At 43.2% G+C, this 18,410-nt stretch overlaps 1 protein-coding gene across 6 annotated transcripts in view; it reads right to left on the reverse strand.

Annotated features, from left to right (window-relative positions):
• Positions 1–18,410, reverse strand: part of PAK1 (p21 (RAC1) activated kinase 1) — a 76,909-nt gene that overhangs the window by 50,438 nt on the left and 8,061 nt on the right. The gene's annotated exons all lie outside the window — the stretch shown is intronic.

Here is an 18,410-nt window from a genome sequence, read left to right on the forward strand (position 1 = left end):
AAAGTGGTTGGGAGGTGCTAAGGGACAGAAATATGCAACATCATTCAAACTACATATCCTGCAGCAAGTGGTTTTAGTCAACAGCATTCAAGGCCCCAGTTTAGTGAGGAAGGCAAATTAAAAGAAGTGATAAGTGACAGCCTTGAGCAGAAAATTGGTGAAGAGTTGGGATCAATACTGTAACACCCTTATTTTGAGTTTTAACATGTGGAGTACAGTCCTGGCACTTGGGAGATGCAAGCTCTTGTCCCAGTTCTCACACAGACCTCATTTGCCATCTTGGAGGCACAAGAGTGGGGGAAAAAGTGCGAGTACTTTGTTTACTCTGTCTTCCTCCTGTCAGTCAATCGCCTCTTTAAAGGAAAGGCAATTCAGGTAGTTAAAGAGCACACAGCATGAAAAAAAAAAAAAATCCCTTCCAGGTGCTTCTGCAACTTCAGTTACCACAAGAAACACATTCTCGGTTAAAGAAAACTAGAAAAGAGAACTGTGTATGCGATCCTGATGGGAAACCCAACAGCAAAGGGTGAAGTGGGGCATGGAGGAATGGGAAAACCTTTTTTCTGCCTTGGAGCCCATATAATGGGACAGAAGAGTCCTCGTCAGCTTTAAGTATGAATAGGCAGAGACCACCTGAGGGGAAGTGGGGAAGGAAGAAAAAACAGTGTGGGCTTCAGAACCTCAAGTGCAGCTGAGCAAGTTCTTAGGCTCCCCTTGCACAACGTTCAAGGATGACACTAGGATGAGTTCAGGCAGACTTTAATGATGATGCTTCATGTGGTGAAGGAAAGGAACCCTTACTTCTGCTGGGAAGTCTTCCTGCCAGACAGGGTTTGCACAGCAACATTTTTTTAAAGGGTTTGGTGCCTTTTTATTTTTTTACTGTTGGGATATTGTTTTGGTTTTTTGAGTGTTGCCAACATAAACATAACATTTTCCTCTTTCTTGCACAGACAGAAGAGGCGAGAACAACATATGATCTCAACTATTTGGTGACAGCCAGGAACTTCAGGTACCTACTTCCAAATCATTAACGTCTAAAATATATGCAATTCACTATCTCTTATTGGAAAGCAATATTCTGACAGAAGTTACAGGCATTTCATAAAAACATTTCCCCCCCCCCCCCCAAAAAAATGAACCACCACACAATTATCTGAACTAGCAAAATTCTGTAATTTGTGCTGATATTTTGAAATAATTGAAAGTTTTAACTTTAAAATAAAAGTGGTTATATTTTCTCCATTTATGAAAAGTACAACTTTCAGAACATTAGCGTTTCCCCCGCAGAACGCATGTCTTCCTTATGCACTGCTATAAATCACCAGCTAATTTCTGTTTCCAGATCTCTGGCATTTCACCAGGATTACTGAGAATCTAAAGAACAGTTACTGGAAATGTTTTTATTTAACCAACTTCTTGTTCACAAATGCAAGTGCATGTATAAATTTTAAGGGCTGCAATCCTGCAGTTTGATCTGTAATACAAGATACAAGCACCAATTCTCAGTTTCCTGGATTTTAATAAGACAGAAAGGTCATCCATGATAGCTAAGGGGTAGTTGGCCTTAATGCCAGCAAGCCACCCACTGAAAACAGTGGGAGTTTGGCCTGAATTAGGATTTCAGGATTTATCCCATAATGCCCTGTAACACTTCCCACACAGAACTACCTGACAGCTTCTAAAAAATTGACAAAATGTGAAGGACATGCCGACAATATCCGAAATGAGGTTTCCAAGGGTGTATTTTGTAACAATTGAATTCAACCAATATGTGTCTGCATATGCACATATCCTTGCAATTCTGCATTAACAGAGTTTTTAGTGTGCTGATTTTAAAAGCACAGTGGCTAAAAACACATCTCCAAAAGCTACTCAGTGCTAAACAAATCAGACTTTTAAAAGCAAACAACTCACAAAGATGCATTCAGGACATCACTGAACTTCTGCAATAATCCCCCACCTTTGGTTCCCTGCTGTTATTAGTGATTAGACAATTAACACCAACAACAGACAGATGCTTTTCTAGAACCTCTTTCCAACACCACCTCCCAAACTGTCATCTTCCCCCCCTCCCCAGACACCTCCAGAACAGCCCTAGAATAACTACGGCCACCCCCAGCATGACCTGTGACAAGGTGGATGAGTTTACAGCCAGGAAGCATTGAGGTCTGAGAAGCAATTGCTGCCCACATGGTGCCTTTGCAACCAGATCTAACGGCATGGATGCTCAGGAAACCAGCCTGCTACTGGCTGATGGTCCTTTCTGGTTGATATTTCATTAGTTACGTATATGCCAAAGTTGACCATTTCCCCTGAGGGAAACATGGCAATGAGCCCTGTTCAACCCCATCTAACCTTTATCCTTTAGGCAGCCAAGCAACAGCCAGTTCATGTATTCCACTAGCCAAGGGCTTCACTCAGTATTGCTGCTCTGAATGGGGGGCCTGGAGCCTGCCCAAACTGAAGCCACCGAATTCACCGACAACAGCATAGGGGCTGCAGCATCTAATCCTTAAACAGAACCTTTACTAGGATCCCTGGAAGCAGCAGGGGCTTGCACATGACAGGATCAACACCTACGGTGCAAGGGGGATTGTAAATAATCAGTGCAGCAACTGGAACACAGTATGTAAGAATATGGTGCAGCCTCTTTAGCTATCACAGCAGCTTCCCAACAACAGAAAAAACCCCAAACAAAACAAACAAACAAAGTTTAAAAGACAGCCAAGAGACAGCAGGTCTTTCAGAGATTGAAGCATGACTCATTTTGGAGCAGGAGTCAAACTAAGCACACACGCTGCTGCAGAGACAAGACAGGTTCCAATTTAAAAGCAGTACTTAGTTATCAAATGACAGGAAGACTTCCACAGATTAGTTGGTATGCTCTCATTTTACCATGTAACTAGTCATTTTTAAGATGATCCAAATGCAGAAGGAAAGAAGCCTGACTCAAGGGAAAAAAAAAAGCAGCCAAAAAAATCCCATAAATTGTCACATTTATTACTTACATTCTCTAGACAGGAAATCTTTGGAGCAAGCAAAGCCTGCCTGCCCTCCACTTCACAAACCCTTGGTACCATAATCACATTTTTAAAGTATTGCCTTCTTGAATGACGCAAATTAAAAGGCTTAAGTAATTCTTACAGACTACTGAAAACCACACACCAACACAAAATAGCAATTTATTGCATGCAAATCCATTAAACTATTACTTACAGCATAATAAACAGTAGCCACACAGACACCACTGTCACCGCTGGGCAGAAAACTTAGAAAATTCCTCATCCCTGGCCCCTGGAGTTTGAGTGAAAGAAGTTCAACTGCTCCTGCTCAGAGCAGGGTTTTGTCCTCCAGAAAAACTGCAGTATCTCAGCTAACACAGCAATTGTCCCGTAATTATCATTCATGCTTTACAGTCAATAAAACAAAAGGGATCTTTAACTTCAAAAGTAATTTTTAAGGCAAAAGCAGCAGAAAGCTTTTCAAACAATGACTGTGAAGGGACAAAGAAAGGAGAGTGTCCATTTATACTGGTAAGGCACTCATCGTGACAACTGTGACTGAAGATGGTCATGGGACACCAGGGTTCATAGGCCACACCAAAAGCAGTTTTATTTTCACAGAGGGAAGGCGACCACTCAGAAAGAGCCCCACATGAGAAGGGAGGCTGGCAAGCCAGAACAAGACACCCAGCTGGCTCCACAGGCTAGACAAAAGCTTGGTTCTCTGAAGCCTTTTATTTTCCCTTCCTCTTCCAGAGTTAAAAATGCAATGGTATCAATTCCTCTTTCCCAAATGGAAACCCCTCTGAGAGCAAACCAGATTTCAAAGCTTTCTAACAACTACGAAGACCCCACTGTCAGAGCTTGCTGCTTAACACGCACGTGTGAGTGTTCTGGGCACTCGCAGGGTGCTCTTGGGATCAGAGCAGAGCTACAGTTGGATGTTCTCCAGGGGTATATTAGGAGAACAGAATCAAATTGCCACACAAACATAATTGCCAAGTTTCGGTCTAATGTTACAGCAATTTGCTTGCTGTGTTTTATTGCAGAGAACAGACCTGTGGAGTAATATTTTGTTGTTATTAATGTGTCCTAGTCCCCTAACGCAGCATTCATACCCCCTTTGGTAAGGGACACGATTCCTTCTCCTTAAAGTTCTACTTCTGATAACAGAAAGCATTACAAATTTGTCACAGAGCCTGGAAAAAAGATTTTGATAGACCGAGTTTAAAGACAGCCAGTCAGAAAGATGCAAAGCAGTACTCTTAAGAAACCTACTCCCTCCCAAAATCCACAAATTCAGGGCAGAGGATGTTCGGTCCTCTGCTTTCTCTTCCAGGAGTCCATGCAGAAAGCCAGCCTGCAAGACATTTGCTGCATTACCTGATGCTTTCAATTCTTGCAGCTCATGCAGAGCTGAATCATCTGGGAAACAAGATTTCCCTGCCTTCAATCCCACAGTATTTGAGAGGTCAAATTCTGACCCCTTTTGAAAAGGCTGCCCAGAAAACGCATGTAAGATTAGCACGTTCCTATGCTCCCGTCACCAAATTACTGCCCACCCAGCTATTGCCCAGTGCAACTCTCCACTTCCAAGCCTTGCAGACATCTTGCAGAATCACAGAGAATACACTCAGATGATCTGCGTGCATCAATATGCATTTGGACCATCTGTTAAACCCACAAGGCAACCACTGTCAGAAGATCGTAGAGTGGGGAGTCAGTGTTAAGCAGTGAGTATGATTTCCTCTTCACCATTTCTTTTAAAAGATATTTTGGTCCCAATTCCCACAGAATTGGAATGTCACTTAAAAGAGGACTTTTTGCTCACGTCGCCACATGAGGTATCAGGTTTCAGAGTAAAGTTGAGCTATCGAAAAACCAAGTTGGTAATCCATCTTGTTTCCATTATAGAGCAGGGAACTCAATCAGGCTCTTCAAACTGGAGGAAACTTTGCCACCAGACAAGGCTTCCTGACTGTACAGTTAGAACCTGTCACTAATTGACAGACATGAGCAGGGAACCAACCCCTGCTCTTAATTTGTTCAAATTGTTTGTTTAAATCAAAGCAACCACATCTAGGAAAAAAGACTGAAAGAATATTTTTGCTTATAGTGTAAGAATCTGTTTTAGTAGAATTAATGTTGCGTTTGTTAAACCCTACACTAGCATCTGAACTCTGCCTCTTCAAGACTTCCCAGCAAACAAATCAGTAAAGTTTTAATCTAGAAAGCAAGAAAATAAAAGAGATTTATTTAAAGAGATTACAGAGCCCTAAACCAATTCCAAGAGCCATGTCATTCTGTAACACTGTTCCTAAGAACTGAACACAACCTTCAGAAGACTGTTGTATGGAGGGTTTTTTTAAACATGAAAAGGCTGTATTCCAACACTGAGCTTCAAGCCTAAGAGCGTTTTTGTCTGAAGATAACTGACCATAGCAAAAACCAAGATAAGGAGTATAAAAAGTGGCATCAGATCTATTTAGTAGGTGTATGATTCCAAGCACTAGCTTGGTAACTACGTTGAGCACCCACAGACACACAGGCACTAACCATGGAGGCACCAAAAATCTATTCTTTTTTTCTCCAACTCTCTGAAGTTCCCTCCTTTCTTGAATCCTTAGAAGGGCAGCATTATTTCTGCTCTATTCCACTTTGCATGGGATTCTTTGTAAGCAGAAATTCCCACTTTCACCTTACTTTTTGGCACGATTTTCATACAGGAAGGTATTTTTTGAAAGAGAGCTTGAGTTTGTAAGAACTGCACCTTCCTACTCTACAAGTGAAACAAAGTGCTCCAAAGACACACTCTGTGTAGTAACAGAAATAAAGATTTTGCCAATTTTCTCAGAACCCTCCAGAGTCTATGAAAATCATTTAGTTATCAAGCCACAAACACCACTGACCCCATCAGCCTTGGGAGCTCAGAGCAGCTTCTGAACTGGCCACATTTCTGCAGGTGACCTCCCAACCTTGGGCAAGACCACTGCTGGCCACAGCTGTGACAGTGCAAAAGCAACAAGCTAATGATAGCATCACCTGGGCAGAATCTGTCCTACAGGACAACTGCTAATGGATCCCAAGAGAACTCCACTAGAGATATTAGAGGAAGTATTTCTGCAGCAATCCACTCGCGCACACAAAGGTGGAGAAGGAAATGGCACAAAGCTCTCCAACACTACTTCGCTTGCTCTTGGAATAGAGAAATCCAGAGCAGCAGAGACTTTGGCATGAACTTTAGCCACTCACATACATACCCTGGGCTCCAGGCAGCTTGACACACCTGCCCATGCTCCCAATCCACCCCCGATGGCAGTGCAGACTGAGCTACGAAGACAAGCACAGGGCCAGGTGACAGAGATTTCAACGTGATAGCACTATTTCAACAGAATGTCAAGCACAGCCCCAGTTTCCTCTAAAAACGAAAGGCTTCAGTGAGACAATTCATGCAATTAAAGCTACACAAAGCCTTGAGTCACTTGCTGGGTCACGATCCAGCTGATTCGAAGAATCTGTATGCAGGCTGCTTACCCAGAAATTAACCTACTGCCTTGGAAAGTGTTGCTTAATTTAGAAGAGTGATTACTTACAGCACCTGCTGCTAGCCTCACAGCCTTTGATATGCCAGCTTCTCCAAAATTAATGCTAAGTCTTCTAAAATTATTTACATAAGTAATTAAGGAAAGAACTAAAAAAAGAGTGCTAAATGCATAACGTAACAATCAGCTCGGTTATCAGCAGCAATTGAAACTATAATTTCCAAAGCAAATAGCATGAGTTAAGGCAGTCTGAGCTGAAGGCGCACAGTCGGTCCTTGCGGCAGACTCACATACTCATCCAGGCATAACAGAAAACACGTTGCACAGGCTACACACACCAAACTGTGTATGTGTATGACACCACCATCCAGGAGAAGCCCAAGACAGCAGGAGAACCTTTGCAAAAGAGGTCTCCTGACTTTAAAGCTATGGTACCTGTAGGCTTTAAATTTAAAGCCAAACCCACGGCAGTCTTGTCATGCAAGTGTAGTGCCTCTTGCAGTAACTGAGTGATGAGGTCAGCAGAGAAAGGAGAGAAGAAGAGAAGGGAAGAAAGGAGGACTGAGGAACAGGCTCAGCTCTGAAGGCCTTAGTTCTTCTCCAGAAGTTTCTATTCACATCTATGTATGGGGACTCAAAATAAGTCCATGGGCACTGATGGGATGCACCCTACTGAGGGATTTGGCAGATATCATTGTGAGGCCAGTCTTGATAATTTGTCATTAGTCATGGCAACTGGGATAAGTGCCAATAGACTGGAGGAAAGCAAATGTGACTCCTAATCTTCAAGGACTCAGGGAACTACAAGTGAGCCTACGGGAACCTCAAAGTTCAACAAGAAAAAGTGTAAAGTCCTGCACCTGGCCAGCAACAGCCCCAGGCACCTATAAATGTTGGGGATCACTCAGGTGGAAAGCAGCTTGGCAGAAAAGGACCTGAGGATCCTGGTAGACACCAAGTTGAACATGAGCCAGCAATGGGTCCTTGCAGCCAAGAAGGCAAATGGTATCTTGGGCTGCATTAGATGATTAGATGATTAGATTATCGGTGACAGATGAAAGGAGACCATCCTTCCCCTCTACTCAGCACTGGTGAGGCCACACCTGGAGTGCTGGGTCCAGTGCTGGGCTCCCCTATACAAGAGTGATATGGACATACTGGAGAGACTCCAACTAATGGCCACAAAGGTACAGAAGGGACTGGAGCATCCCTCCTATGAGGAAAGGTTGAACAGAGCTGGGACTGTTCAGCCTAGAGAAGACAAGGCTCAGGGGATCTCATCAGTGTATATAAATACCTGAAGAGAGGGTACAAAGATGTAGCCAGGGTCTTTTCAGTGGTGCCCATTGCCAGGACCAGAGGCAACGGGCACAAACTGAAACACAGGAGAGTCCCTCTGAATTTCAGCAAACACCTTTTTACTGTGAGGGTGACTGAGCACTGGCACAGGTTGCCCAGAGAGGTTGTGGAGTCTCCTTCCTTGGAGACATTCAAAAACCACCTGGACATGGTCCTGGGTAACTGGCTCTGGGTGGCCTTGCTTGAGCACAGGGGCTTGGACCAGATGACCTCCAGACATCCCTTCCAACCTCAACCAGTCTGTGATTCTGTGAAGACATATACCTGAACGTGTACAGGCACCAAGAAAAGCCCTTCCAGTGGTTTTAAGAGGTAGTGCAAACGTTTGCCTTATTTTTAACTACCAAATGTACATTTTTATTTTGTTTGAACAAACAATGACATTTCAGTAATGGTAACTGAGATGTCGGGTGCTTTCTTCTAGGGGAAGGAAGAGTTCAGAATTAAACATGGAACCCTTTACCACACAGGTCTGTCTCAGAGAAGAGTTGGCCCACCCGCTTGTGTGCATGTAAGTTGGAAACAATTCAAATTTGGGGGTTTATTTCTGTTCCTAATCAAGACAGAGGTTATTTGTAAAAATTCAGCTGGGATCTTAAAACTTCCTTCATGCATTCGGAAGGACTTTCTCAGCAGCTTGAAAACATCTAACACACTATGCTTGCTTCCTCCCCTGACCCATATATATCAAACTATAAAAGCTGCAAGCGACCTATACAAAAAGGTTTGCCTCTTAGGAGGTGGAACAAAGAACATAACATTCCTGCCTGAGTGCAACAAAAACAGTTTGAACAAGGTTTCAAGAGGTCACAGTCATTACAGCCTCCCAGAACTAGAGGCACCCAGTTGCAATTCAAGCTACGCAGCTCATCTCTTTCAAGCCCAAAAGCTTGGCTAAGTTTGTGGGTCTTTTGGGGACACTAGCAAAGTACTGGAGTGCCTCAGCTCCAGACACTGGCTGTGTCTGAAGCCAAGGAAAACAAAGTAAAACTTGAAGTACTGAGGTTTAGGAGATCTGGGCGGGCAAAATCTCACTTCACCCATCACTTTACAGCTGTGCAGCAGTCCAGAAAGCATCACACTTCCTATTATTCCTTAGGATGTGACTATTTCTTTGCTTATGGCTTACATATTCAAGCATCTTCTCATTTGTGCTGTTTTCAAAAAGAACCAACTATCTGCTGTTTTTCTGCACAATGAATTACCAAAGTCTTGGAATAAAGAAATAACCTGAAATTCTTTTGGAAGGGAAAATGAGGAAGAATTTCTGCAGAAAAGGATAATAGTCCTCCTTCCCTTCCCTTCCCTTCCCTTCCCCCCCAACTCTTTTTTGCCTATACTAGAGGCTCATAAAATTTCAGGGTCTTTTTCTAAATTTTAAGCCACGCACAGAAAACCGTCCCTCCACAAAACACTACATGGTGAGAAAATGTTAGTGAAGGAATGTGAGTGAAGGAACAACTGCTGGGTCACACAGAATACCTGAAAGCGCACAATAGCTCCGCTACCTGTGTATAAACTGAGGGCACAATTTAAATGAGTTGAGAAAGGTCACACAAGTTTACAGCAGAGGAGAATCACCACATGGGTTTCCAGATTCCTGTCCTGCTCTGGTTCTGGGTTTTCTGTTTCCACCCTTCAACCCTCTGCTAATTTTGCAAGTGACTCCAGAGCAAGGCACGGAGCGGGGACGTGCCGGCTGGGGCAGGCTGCCAGGCAGAAGCTGCTGGGTCTGGTACCACACTCAGAATGGAAACAGCGCAGAGAGCAGAGCAGGAGCTGGCACTGCTCTGCCTTCCCTACCCATCTCCCATGCCACTTCCCCATCAGGGACATCAGCACGGCTCACTATCTTTTTACTTTCCTCCTGAATGAGCCACACAGGTTTGTTCCCAGTTCAAACTATCAAGTGATTACAACCCCATAGGGCACAAGTGGCATGAAGCAGAAACTTTGATCCCTGCTCCTGGCAAAGCTTACGGTGTTCTTGTTCTGAGCCCTGACACCAGGGATGGGATTCTCATTTCAGGCCTCTGTCTCAGAAAACCATTTCACCATCAGGTATTTCTCTACAGTTTCTACGCTCTGAGGTGCTCAAAGCCTTCAGCACATCCTCCGAGATTCACACCACTGACACTGACCACGTTCCTCACTTCTTTGATTGGGCACCAGGCTGCATCTCCGTTGCCCTCTGCTCAAAGCAAATGCTCCAAACTACCAACTCACCCCACAGCAAAGCACACCCAAGCTGGGACCTGACTATCAGGTCCCTTTCTGTCCGAAGTAGGCTCATTACATTGCTCTGCTGAGCAGCTGAAGAACATCCATTCCAACCACCTTGCCTTTGTCCCACTGCCTCGCTGATCTGCTCCTCCAAAGCGCTTCCTCCTTTCATAGGAGACACATGCCCATCAGCTGGGTACAACCACAAACCCCAGCATCACCAGTTACTTCCCACCAATTTTAAGTCCTAAACACTTTTCAGAGTGAAGGCATGAACTGCCACTTCAATAAAATGGTAAGAACCAAGCATTAAAACCCTCCTTTGATTCATGCAAGATGACTACTTATTTTCCCAAGAGAACCCAAATTTCTAGACACTCTCTAGAGACAGCTCTCTGGGCAGAGAACAGAGGTCTAACAAAAGCAACATGGACCTCATTCAGTGGCATCAGTGATTGAGCCTGGCTTAACACAGTAAAAAGGAATCTTTATCTGCCCTTTAGATCACTGGAGGCAATAAACAGACATGCCAAACCTCTCCAGGGTTTTGGCTTCAGAAAAAATATTAAAAATAATAAATTCAAAATACATTTTTTTTGGTTTCAAAAAAAATAATTGCCAGCCACCACCAGGTTCAACAGGACACCACAAAGTCACAACTGTGCAGTCTATCAACAGTTTAGCTTCTTCAACACCACACTGAGATCTTCATAACAGGGTAGTAAAACTATCTCCAGCACACGAGACTTTCTGAAAGAGATGCTCACTTCAGACACTGTAAACAAGCAGCAGATGCTAACAACATGCCAGGTTTGACTCATAAAATTCATGAGCATCTTTACAGTGTTTGTGGTTTGTTTTTCATATTTCATTTTGTGGACAGTGAAAGAGTTCCTCTTATTTAGATGCCCTGCTTCCAGTACTGCAACAATTGAGTTTTAACACCTTTATCATTTCTTTGTTCTTAAGAGGAAAAAAGAAAAATGAACAAACAAAAGACCAAGCACACACTCTGGATTTTCCCTCCTTAATGGTACAGAATTTCACTCATCTGCTCCCTGTCCCTTTCAGGCTTTGCAACTGAAACTAAATTTTAGTTGACAGTATTTAAAAAACAAACCCAAGAAATACACAAACACCTCTAAAAGGTTCATTTGTGACTTCCAGTGGGATTTGTTTTCATTCTCAAAGATTCAAAGAACCACCTTGACCCAATCCCTCTAGCACCGCTAATAAATCTGAAGTGACTCAACTGGCTGGTGGGGACCCCAGCTGGACCGCAACAGGCACTCCTGTTCCAAGGAGATGGGTGAACTGAGTGTTGCAAGATAATACCTCAGCACCAGGCACAGTGGTTGAAGTCACCTGAGCTAGCATCAAGCCATGGCTGAAAGGGTTTGGAAGCAGATTCGCATCCCATTTGGCTATTCCCACTGCAGGAACAACCACCTCAGGCAGAGCTGCAACCGCCACCCCTGTATCTGCCTAGAACCACAAACTGGTGGCCCAAAACAAAGCTATGAGGAGGCACTCCCTTTGCATCAGTTCAATCCCTCTGGCTGTCAGCCAGCCCAGAGCAAGTCCCACAGGTAGAGAGAACCTAAGAGTGATCAGAATCAGGCCTCCCATCAGTGAGGCAACTGATTTCGCCGGCCTCTTCATCAGTCCCTCAGGGCTGTTTTCACTCTCTCATGAGAACCTGGGATACAGTTATGTAAAACAGATTCCTCACCCTTAATTAAAATAAAGTTCACATGCACACCCTGCTGAAGGCAGCATTTAAAAGAGAGAGAAAAAAAAAAAAAAACAACTTCTCTGAGGGATAAGTCACTTATAATTAAAAAAAAAAAAATCTCAAGGCGCACACAAGGGAGCCTTGAATGTTTGCCAGTTACCTGGATAATCACTTCCTATGAAAAGCTGCAGAAGAGAGCCCTGGGGAAAAGAAGGGTCATGCAGACTCTCTTGCAAAGGCAATGCAGGTGGGATTTGCCCTGCATGGCTGAGAGCTGCAAAGCCTGGCACCAGATTCCACCTATTCTGAGGACACATACACCGATTCTTCTCCACTGCACTAGTATGCTCATTCATCTATTTTATAATCAAAGCTCATCTTGTTTTATCAGAAATTCCCTGGTTGTATATCATGGGAGCTGACAGATGTTTCATATACAGCTTTACCTGCTGATTTTACCATTTAAACCTCAGCCATGTTCCTCCCCTCCTTCTCAAAAGGAAGAATCACAGCCATTTTAACTTCTCCTTGGAAGGCAGGCCCACCTCTGACCCTCTTAGCTGCCTTTCTGCAATGCCACTGTGTCTTCTGGAGATGTGGAGACCAGAACTGCACACATCACACACAAGATGCAGGTGCATCCATTTATACCGAAGAAAACGATACCCTTCGTCCCTTTCCTGATGAGCATGGTGGCTCTTTTGGCTGCTGCTGCACAGTGACGTTTCCCTCACCTTCCTGAAAAGTGAAATCATCCCCAATTTTTTACTTCCTATTATTCATGCGGCTTTAAAACTATAATCACCTTTCATCCAAACTTGTAGCAGTTTAAGTTCTTGACAGAAGTTTTCTGAAAATCTAAACATATTGCATCTACTTTAACCCCTTCTTATCAACACCCCACAGAACTTCACGGGGTAGAGCAGCAGGATTTTAATTTTTCAGAAGCTACACTGACTCTTCCCCAACAGCATTTATCTATGTATTCAAAGATCCTTAGTACAGACTTTCCATTCCTGGTCGTAAGACTCTTTGGTGTGCTGATCCCAGGATCCCTTCTGGACCCCTTTTTATAGATGGGAATTACATTGGCAACTCCCCAGTCCTCTGGCACGGAGGTCTGTAGTGATAAATTATACAGCCTGGCCAGCAGTTCTACAGTTTCACATTGAAGTTCCTCAGGCCTCTTGGTTGAACACCATCCAGCTCTGGTGACTTCCTAACATCTAACTTACCTATTTGGTCTAATTTTTCTTCCTGTATTTATCTCAAATTAGTTTATCTGTTGGCTATAAAAAGTGCACTCGCTGTGGGAATACCCCCAGTACCTTCAAGCAGTTAAGACTTGATAACCTCTGCTATGGCTCTATCAACTCCAAGTAACCTTTTCACATCTTTGTCATCAGGCACTCTTCACAAAAGATCCTAATCCTGATGGATTATATCCTAGTTTATATAATAGTTATGTCCTAATGGATATAAAAAGGAAAGTCCTAACGTCTGAGAAGAGCAGTCCCAAGACAGACTGTTTCACCGAACTGCCGTCCCTGCTCTCCCCCTTGTACCAACCTGTGCCCTGGTATGGCTGTCACCCTGCCTTTCCTTCCTGGGGGAGGTTTCAGAGACCACAAAGAGATCAGTGAGATTAAACAGTGTCACCACAGTAGCCAGCTCTGCTTTAGCACAGGGTGGAGACCCAAGCACTAACAATGCAAATTTGGGGCAGGAGCTGTCGGGGCCTGAGGTGGGGGTTCTGTCTGGGCTCCTCCTGATGCAGAAGGCTGGCACAAATGGAAAGGAGCTTTGTACAACGTGATGGCATCGATAGATGCCAAGAAATCTGAGGTGCAACCAGCTGCAAATTTAAACATTTTACCCTGACTGAAGTACTAAAGCAGGCACCTTCCTTGCTGCCAGAGTGTTTCTGTTCTTCACCAGCACATCCCTGTAACGCTCACAAGTTCAATGAAAATGCTCCTTTCAGATGAGGCTGTGTGTGAAGCTACCTGCCTGCACAGGCACTTGCAGAGTGGAGACTGAAAGTTTCCTTCTTCCACACCCTCCATTCCTTGGCATTTATACCCTTCAGAAGCCCATAAACAGTCCTGCCTTCCTCCTCATTTTATAAAAACTACACAAGTATAGAGCTCTTTTATCTTCCTTTTGCGTCAATCCCTCCAGCCCCAAAGTAATTTCTTTTGCTTTGCTTCAATTTCCTCCCATTTGTCTGCTAGAAAGTAACAAGGATCAAAGGCAGCAATTACTTCAAAAAAAAAAAATAAATCCCCCCCACCCCTCACACTGATTAGCAACATCAGACCCAATTTTCAGAAAGATATTTAAGAGTTTTTAAAAATACTTTACCAGCTTAGGTGCCAAATCCCAACAGTTTCCGAGGGAATCAAGCGCCCACGCGCTTTCTGGATTCCCACTAGATGCCTACCCACATCTTTTAGTATGTAACCACATGAAACACTCTACTTTTGTTCTCAAGGTTAGGCTCTCTAAGTGCTGCTAAGACAGGCCCTCAATGTTCCCACTGAAACCCATAAGGCTACTGAGAGAGTTATGTCTTCAGGTTAGGGAAAAAAAAAAAAAAAAAAAAAGAAACAAAACACAAATGAGGTAAATAAAGAAAAAAACCACAACTTTTTTATTTGTTGTTCCTTCATGCCCAGCAGATCTTGCTGAATACCTGCTGCACAGACCCTGACAACATGAAAGTTTCTCATCTTGTTTTCATCTTGGCTAGGAATTCTGAGGCATAAATGTTGCCAAAGGCTTTCTGTACATATTTCAGGGTGTTCAGAGATAAAGTGACATTATGCTATACCAGAAATGTGCTTTCCTGTTCCTCCCTGCACCTGCTGCTTCTGCATTTGCCCTTTACACCTGCATGACAGAAGAAAGCGTATTATACCTTCTCCAGAACAGTTGCGTTTTATGCTCACTGTGAGCCTTTATGGGCAGTGCTTAGGTGGAAGGTGACAAGGAATCTCAGCACCTCCACGAATGAGCCCCCAAGCATTTGTACAAGAGGTGACTCCTGCACTACAGCACTTCAACTATGAACTGAAGGACTACAAGGTAGAACGGGAACAGCAAAATGGTAGGGTTATTTAATAATGTTTATGTGACTGGCAGCAGCATTAGCAACTTAATTCTGTCTTGGATTAAAACTGTAGTTCCAGCTGGACACCAACAAGAAGTTTGGGCCCACCTTATAACCTGCTGGGGAAAACATCCTTTCAATTCTGAATCATCTTTTCAAGATTACAGGTGTATATATATAACACTTCCAAGACACAAGACATTATGCAGGTAGGTGATGGGAAAATCCCACAAGTGCACTACACTAACAAATGAACCCACCAGGCGAAGCATAGAAGCCCCTACAGCATGGCAGGGATTACAAACATGTTTCCATACCAAATCAAAGGAGGATCCAGAACAACACAACAGGAGTGGGAAAAATACATAATCCACTTGTGATTTTCTGTCAGGCTCTTTCTCCCAAATACATTTATTAAAGACAGAACAAGTTAGACAGGAGTCAAAATCCATTTTGTACCAAGGACTTTCAGATTCTCAGCATAAGCAGGTCCAGCAGGAGTGTGACTAGAGGTTCAGAGAGCTTGGGGACAGAAGAAGGAATAACAAAATAACCGAAATAAAAAGCTATATACAGCGAGTACCACAATGACAGACAGATCTTTCAAAAGTAAAAATGCACTTACTTGTGAGCTAATCCTGAGAAGCCACCAGATCTAGCCATATGTCTTACAGTCCTTATATCCAAGTTTCAAACCTACAGACAGCTCTGGGATCTTTAATACTACACCACAGCTACATTCACTCATATTGCTCTGTTAAGTTTTCTGCCAGGTCAGCTCACAGCCAAGTGCTGAAAGGGAAAAGCACCCTTGCCTTTGGATGGCTGCGTGCCATGATGAGCTCAGCTGTGTCAAGCTTCACCCCCTGATGGTAGCCTCCAAAAAAACTCAAGCAAAGAGCATGCTCCCAGCAGGTGGAGAGAGAACCTCCTGTCCTTTCATCATGCACCTGATCTCCAAGAAAATGTGAGTTCAGAATTACACTTTTAATATTAATTTTGAGTTGACCACATCAAAAGGAAAACAGCTGCCAGCAGCCACATCCTTGCTTTATAGTTTTGTGATGGGGGGGAGGGCTGGTTTTTGGAAAAGCGCAAACACAAGCATCTCATCTGTTAGTCGAGAAGAATGCAAAGTCAACCACAAACTCCTTCCAAATTCATAGTTAGTTCATTAGGAATTTAAGATCAGAGCCCTCACAGAGAGGTCAAACAGTCTTTATGCTGAAACTAGCACAAGTTATGCTTTTGTACAGAAGCCTTTCACTGATCACCCCATTCATATCCCAGTGAAAATAAAAATAATGCTAACAAGAGCCCTACCAAAAAAGGGAGGCACATAAAGGAGGAAGAGAGACCACAGAGATCACACATGCTCATCCTATTGGATTTCAGATGCTTTACCTATAGCTACAGGAAGTGCAGATAAAATGGAATCTCAAGTCCTCAAAAACAAACACCAACTACACCACACGTCAGATGAGATCACCTTGCTGAAGTCACTGCTCCTCGATACTGAGCCACAATAACAGAGTGGGATTCAAAGAGCAACTGAACATCATCAGATAAGACAGACGTCCACTGGCATATTAAACTTAAAGCTTGATGACAGAAACAGGTATTGATGTTAAGAGCAGAAAGCCACGTTCTTTTAATCTCCATGACTATTACCTCCTGAACTACACGCTTAAGCATTTAATGCTGCCACATGTCAGCATGTGACGAAATGTTTTTGAAACAAACCAAAAAAGCCCACACAAGCACTGCTGGTGGCATTTGGAGTAGGTCCCAGGATGAATAAGTACTGGATCAGGAGGCAGGAAGGGCTCTTGCAGGATGTACCTAGTATTAGAAAGGATTGGCTCTCAAAAAAAGCAAAAGGCATCTAAAATAAAATTGATGATGTGAATTCCAGGGGGAAAAAAAAAAATATCCTGATGATTGCCAGTGAGCTGCAGGAGGTAAAGGAAATTGAGCTAATTTCAACACTGGTATTTTTTTTTAAACTAGCCAATAACTTTAAAGGAAGACATTGCACACAAGAAAAGACATTTTTGGTTGGGCCAAGTAAATGACTAAATTCTTACAAATATGGCCAGCTCATCACTTCTGAACATTTTTCTTTTGCAACTCACAGACTTGTTTCAGAGACACACAAAACAAATGGAAAACCTAGCATTCAGGAGTCTACAAGGAAGAAGTAATGAGATTTCTGATCATTTAGCCTACCCTTGCCACCCTCTCCTGCCCTGTCCCCCACATCCCCTCTTCACCATGAGTAAACTGGAGACAACTTTGGGAGGGGGGACTGTTAATATGAGCTGGCAGGATGCTGTTTCAGCAAGTATAACTTTCATGTGAAAGCCAGAAGTCCTACTATGACAGTGCAGTGAGTCACTTGATGACAAGTCATTGAGGCATTTAGATACCGGTTTTTGAATGCTAACAAATGACACTGTTTTGCCTTGTCTAACTGAAGGATGTGCCTTTATTGAACCTAGAATTCAAACACCGCCTGTGACCGTCTGCCTCCATTTAAAAAGACAGCCTACACAGAAAAATATACTGGTTGTGTTCTACTTTCTGGCTTTCAGGAAATCCCTGAAGGAATCTTGAAGGTTTTTGCTTTTTCTTCTTGAAGAAAGTCCTGCTTTTGCCATTGCCAGCCCTACCCTTACCGCCTCAGCCTTTCTAAATGAAATACACACATTTAAGTATTTCCAGGTATCTCATCAGCAAAACTGCCTGCTTGACCGAGGAAGGCAACGAGCCTAAGATTTCTTCCCCTATCCAGTCTTCATCCTCCCCCTGAGCCCTGAAGACAGTGCTGCTTACTGGGGTGGAGGACAAAATATGAGAATTCTGTTTCTCATCAGTCTTACAGGTGGCCAGGGAAAGTAAAGATAGGCAGATGAACAATGTTTCTATAGAAAGGCAAAAGAAAAACAAACAAACAAGACTTTAAGGATCTAAGTAAGGAATGGAGGCAGGGAAAAGAAACCAAACAAACAGGAAGAATACAAAAATTAGTTCCCACATACACAGTGCAAATTAAGTTTAGGACGATTGTCAGGGCTCCCAGATATGGAAGGAAAGAATAGTCTGACACTGGAAGTTACTGTTTCACTAAGATAAAGCGTCAGTTCAATTTTGTTCATACTCTTTAAAAACTGGTTTAGGAACAGGGATTAAAGTAGGCCTGGAAAAATAGTTCTAGCCCCACTCTTTCAGATTCTTTTGGCACTGGCCTGGTAGTGGATGAGACTCCTGCTGCTTTTTGTGAATCTGGTACAGCCTTTTTAATCATTCTCTCTGCTACCAAGGGAGTCAAAATAGCATAGAAGAATTTGTAAGACACACAAATGTAAGAGACTGCAATTTTTACCAGACACCTTATTATCAAGACATATAGGCTGATGCAACACCAAGAAATT

The sequence above is a fragment of the Tyto alba genome, unplaced genomic scaffold (genome assembly GCF_018691265.1).
Source record: "Tyto alba isolate M040663 unplaced genomic scaffold, T.alba_DEE_v4.0 Super-Scaffold_2, whole genome shotgun sequence".
Taxonomy (NCBI): Eukaryota; Metazoa; Chordata; class Aves; order Strigiformes; family Tytonidae; genus Tyto; species Tyto alba.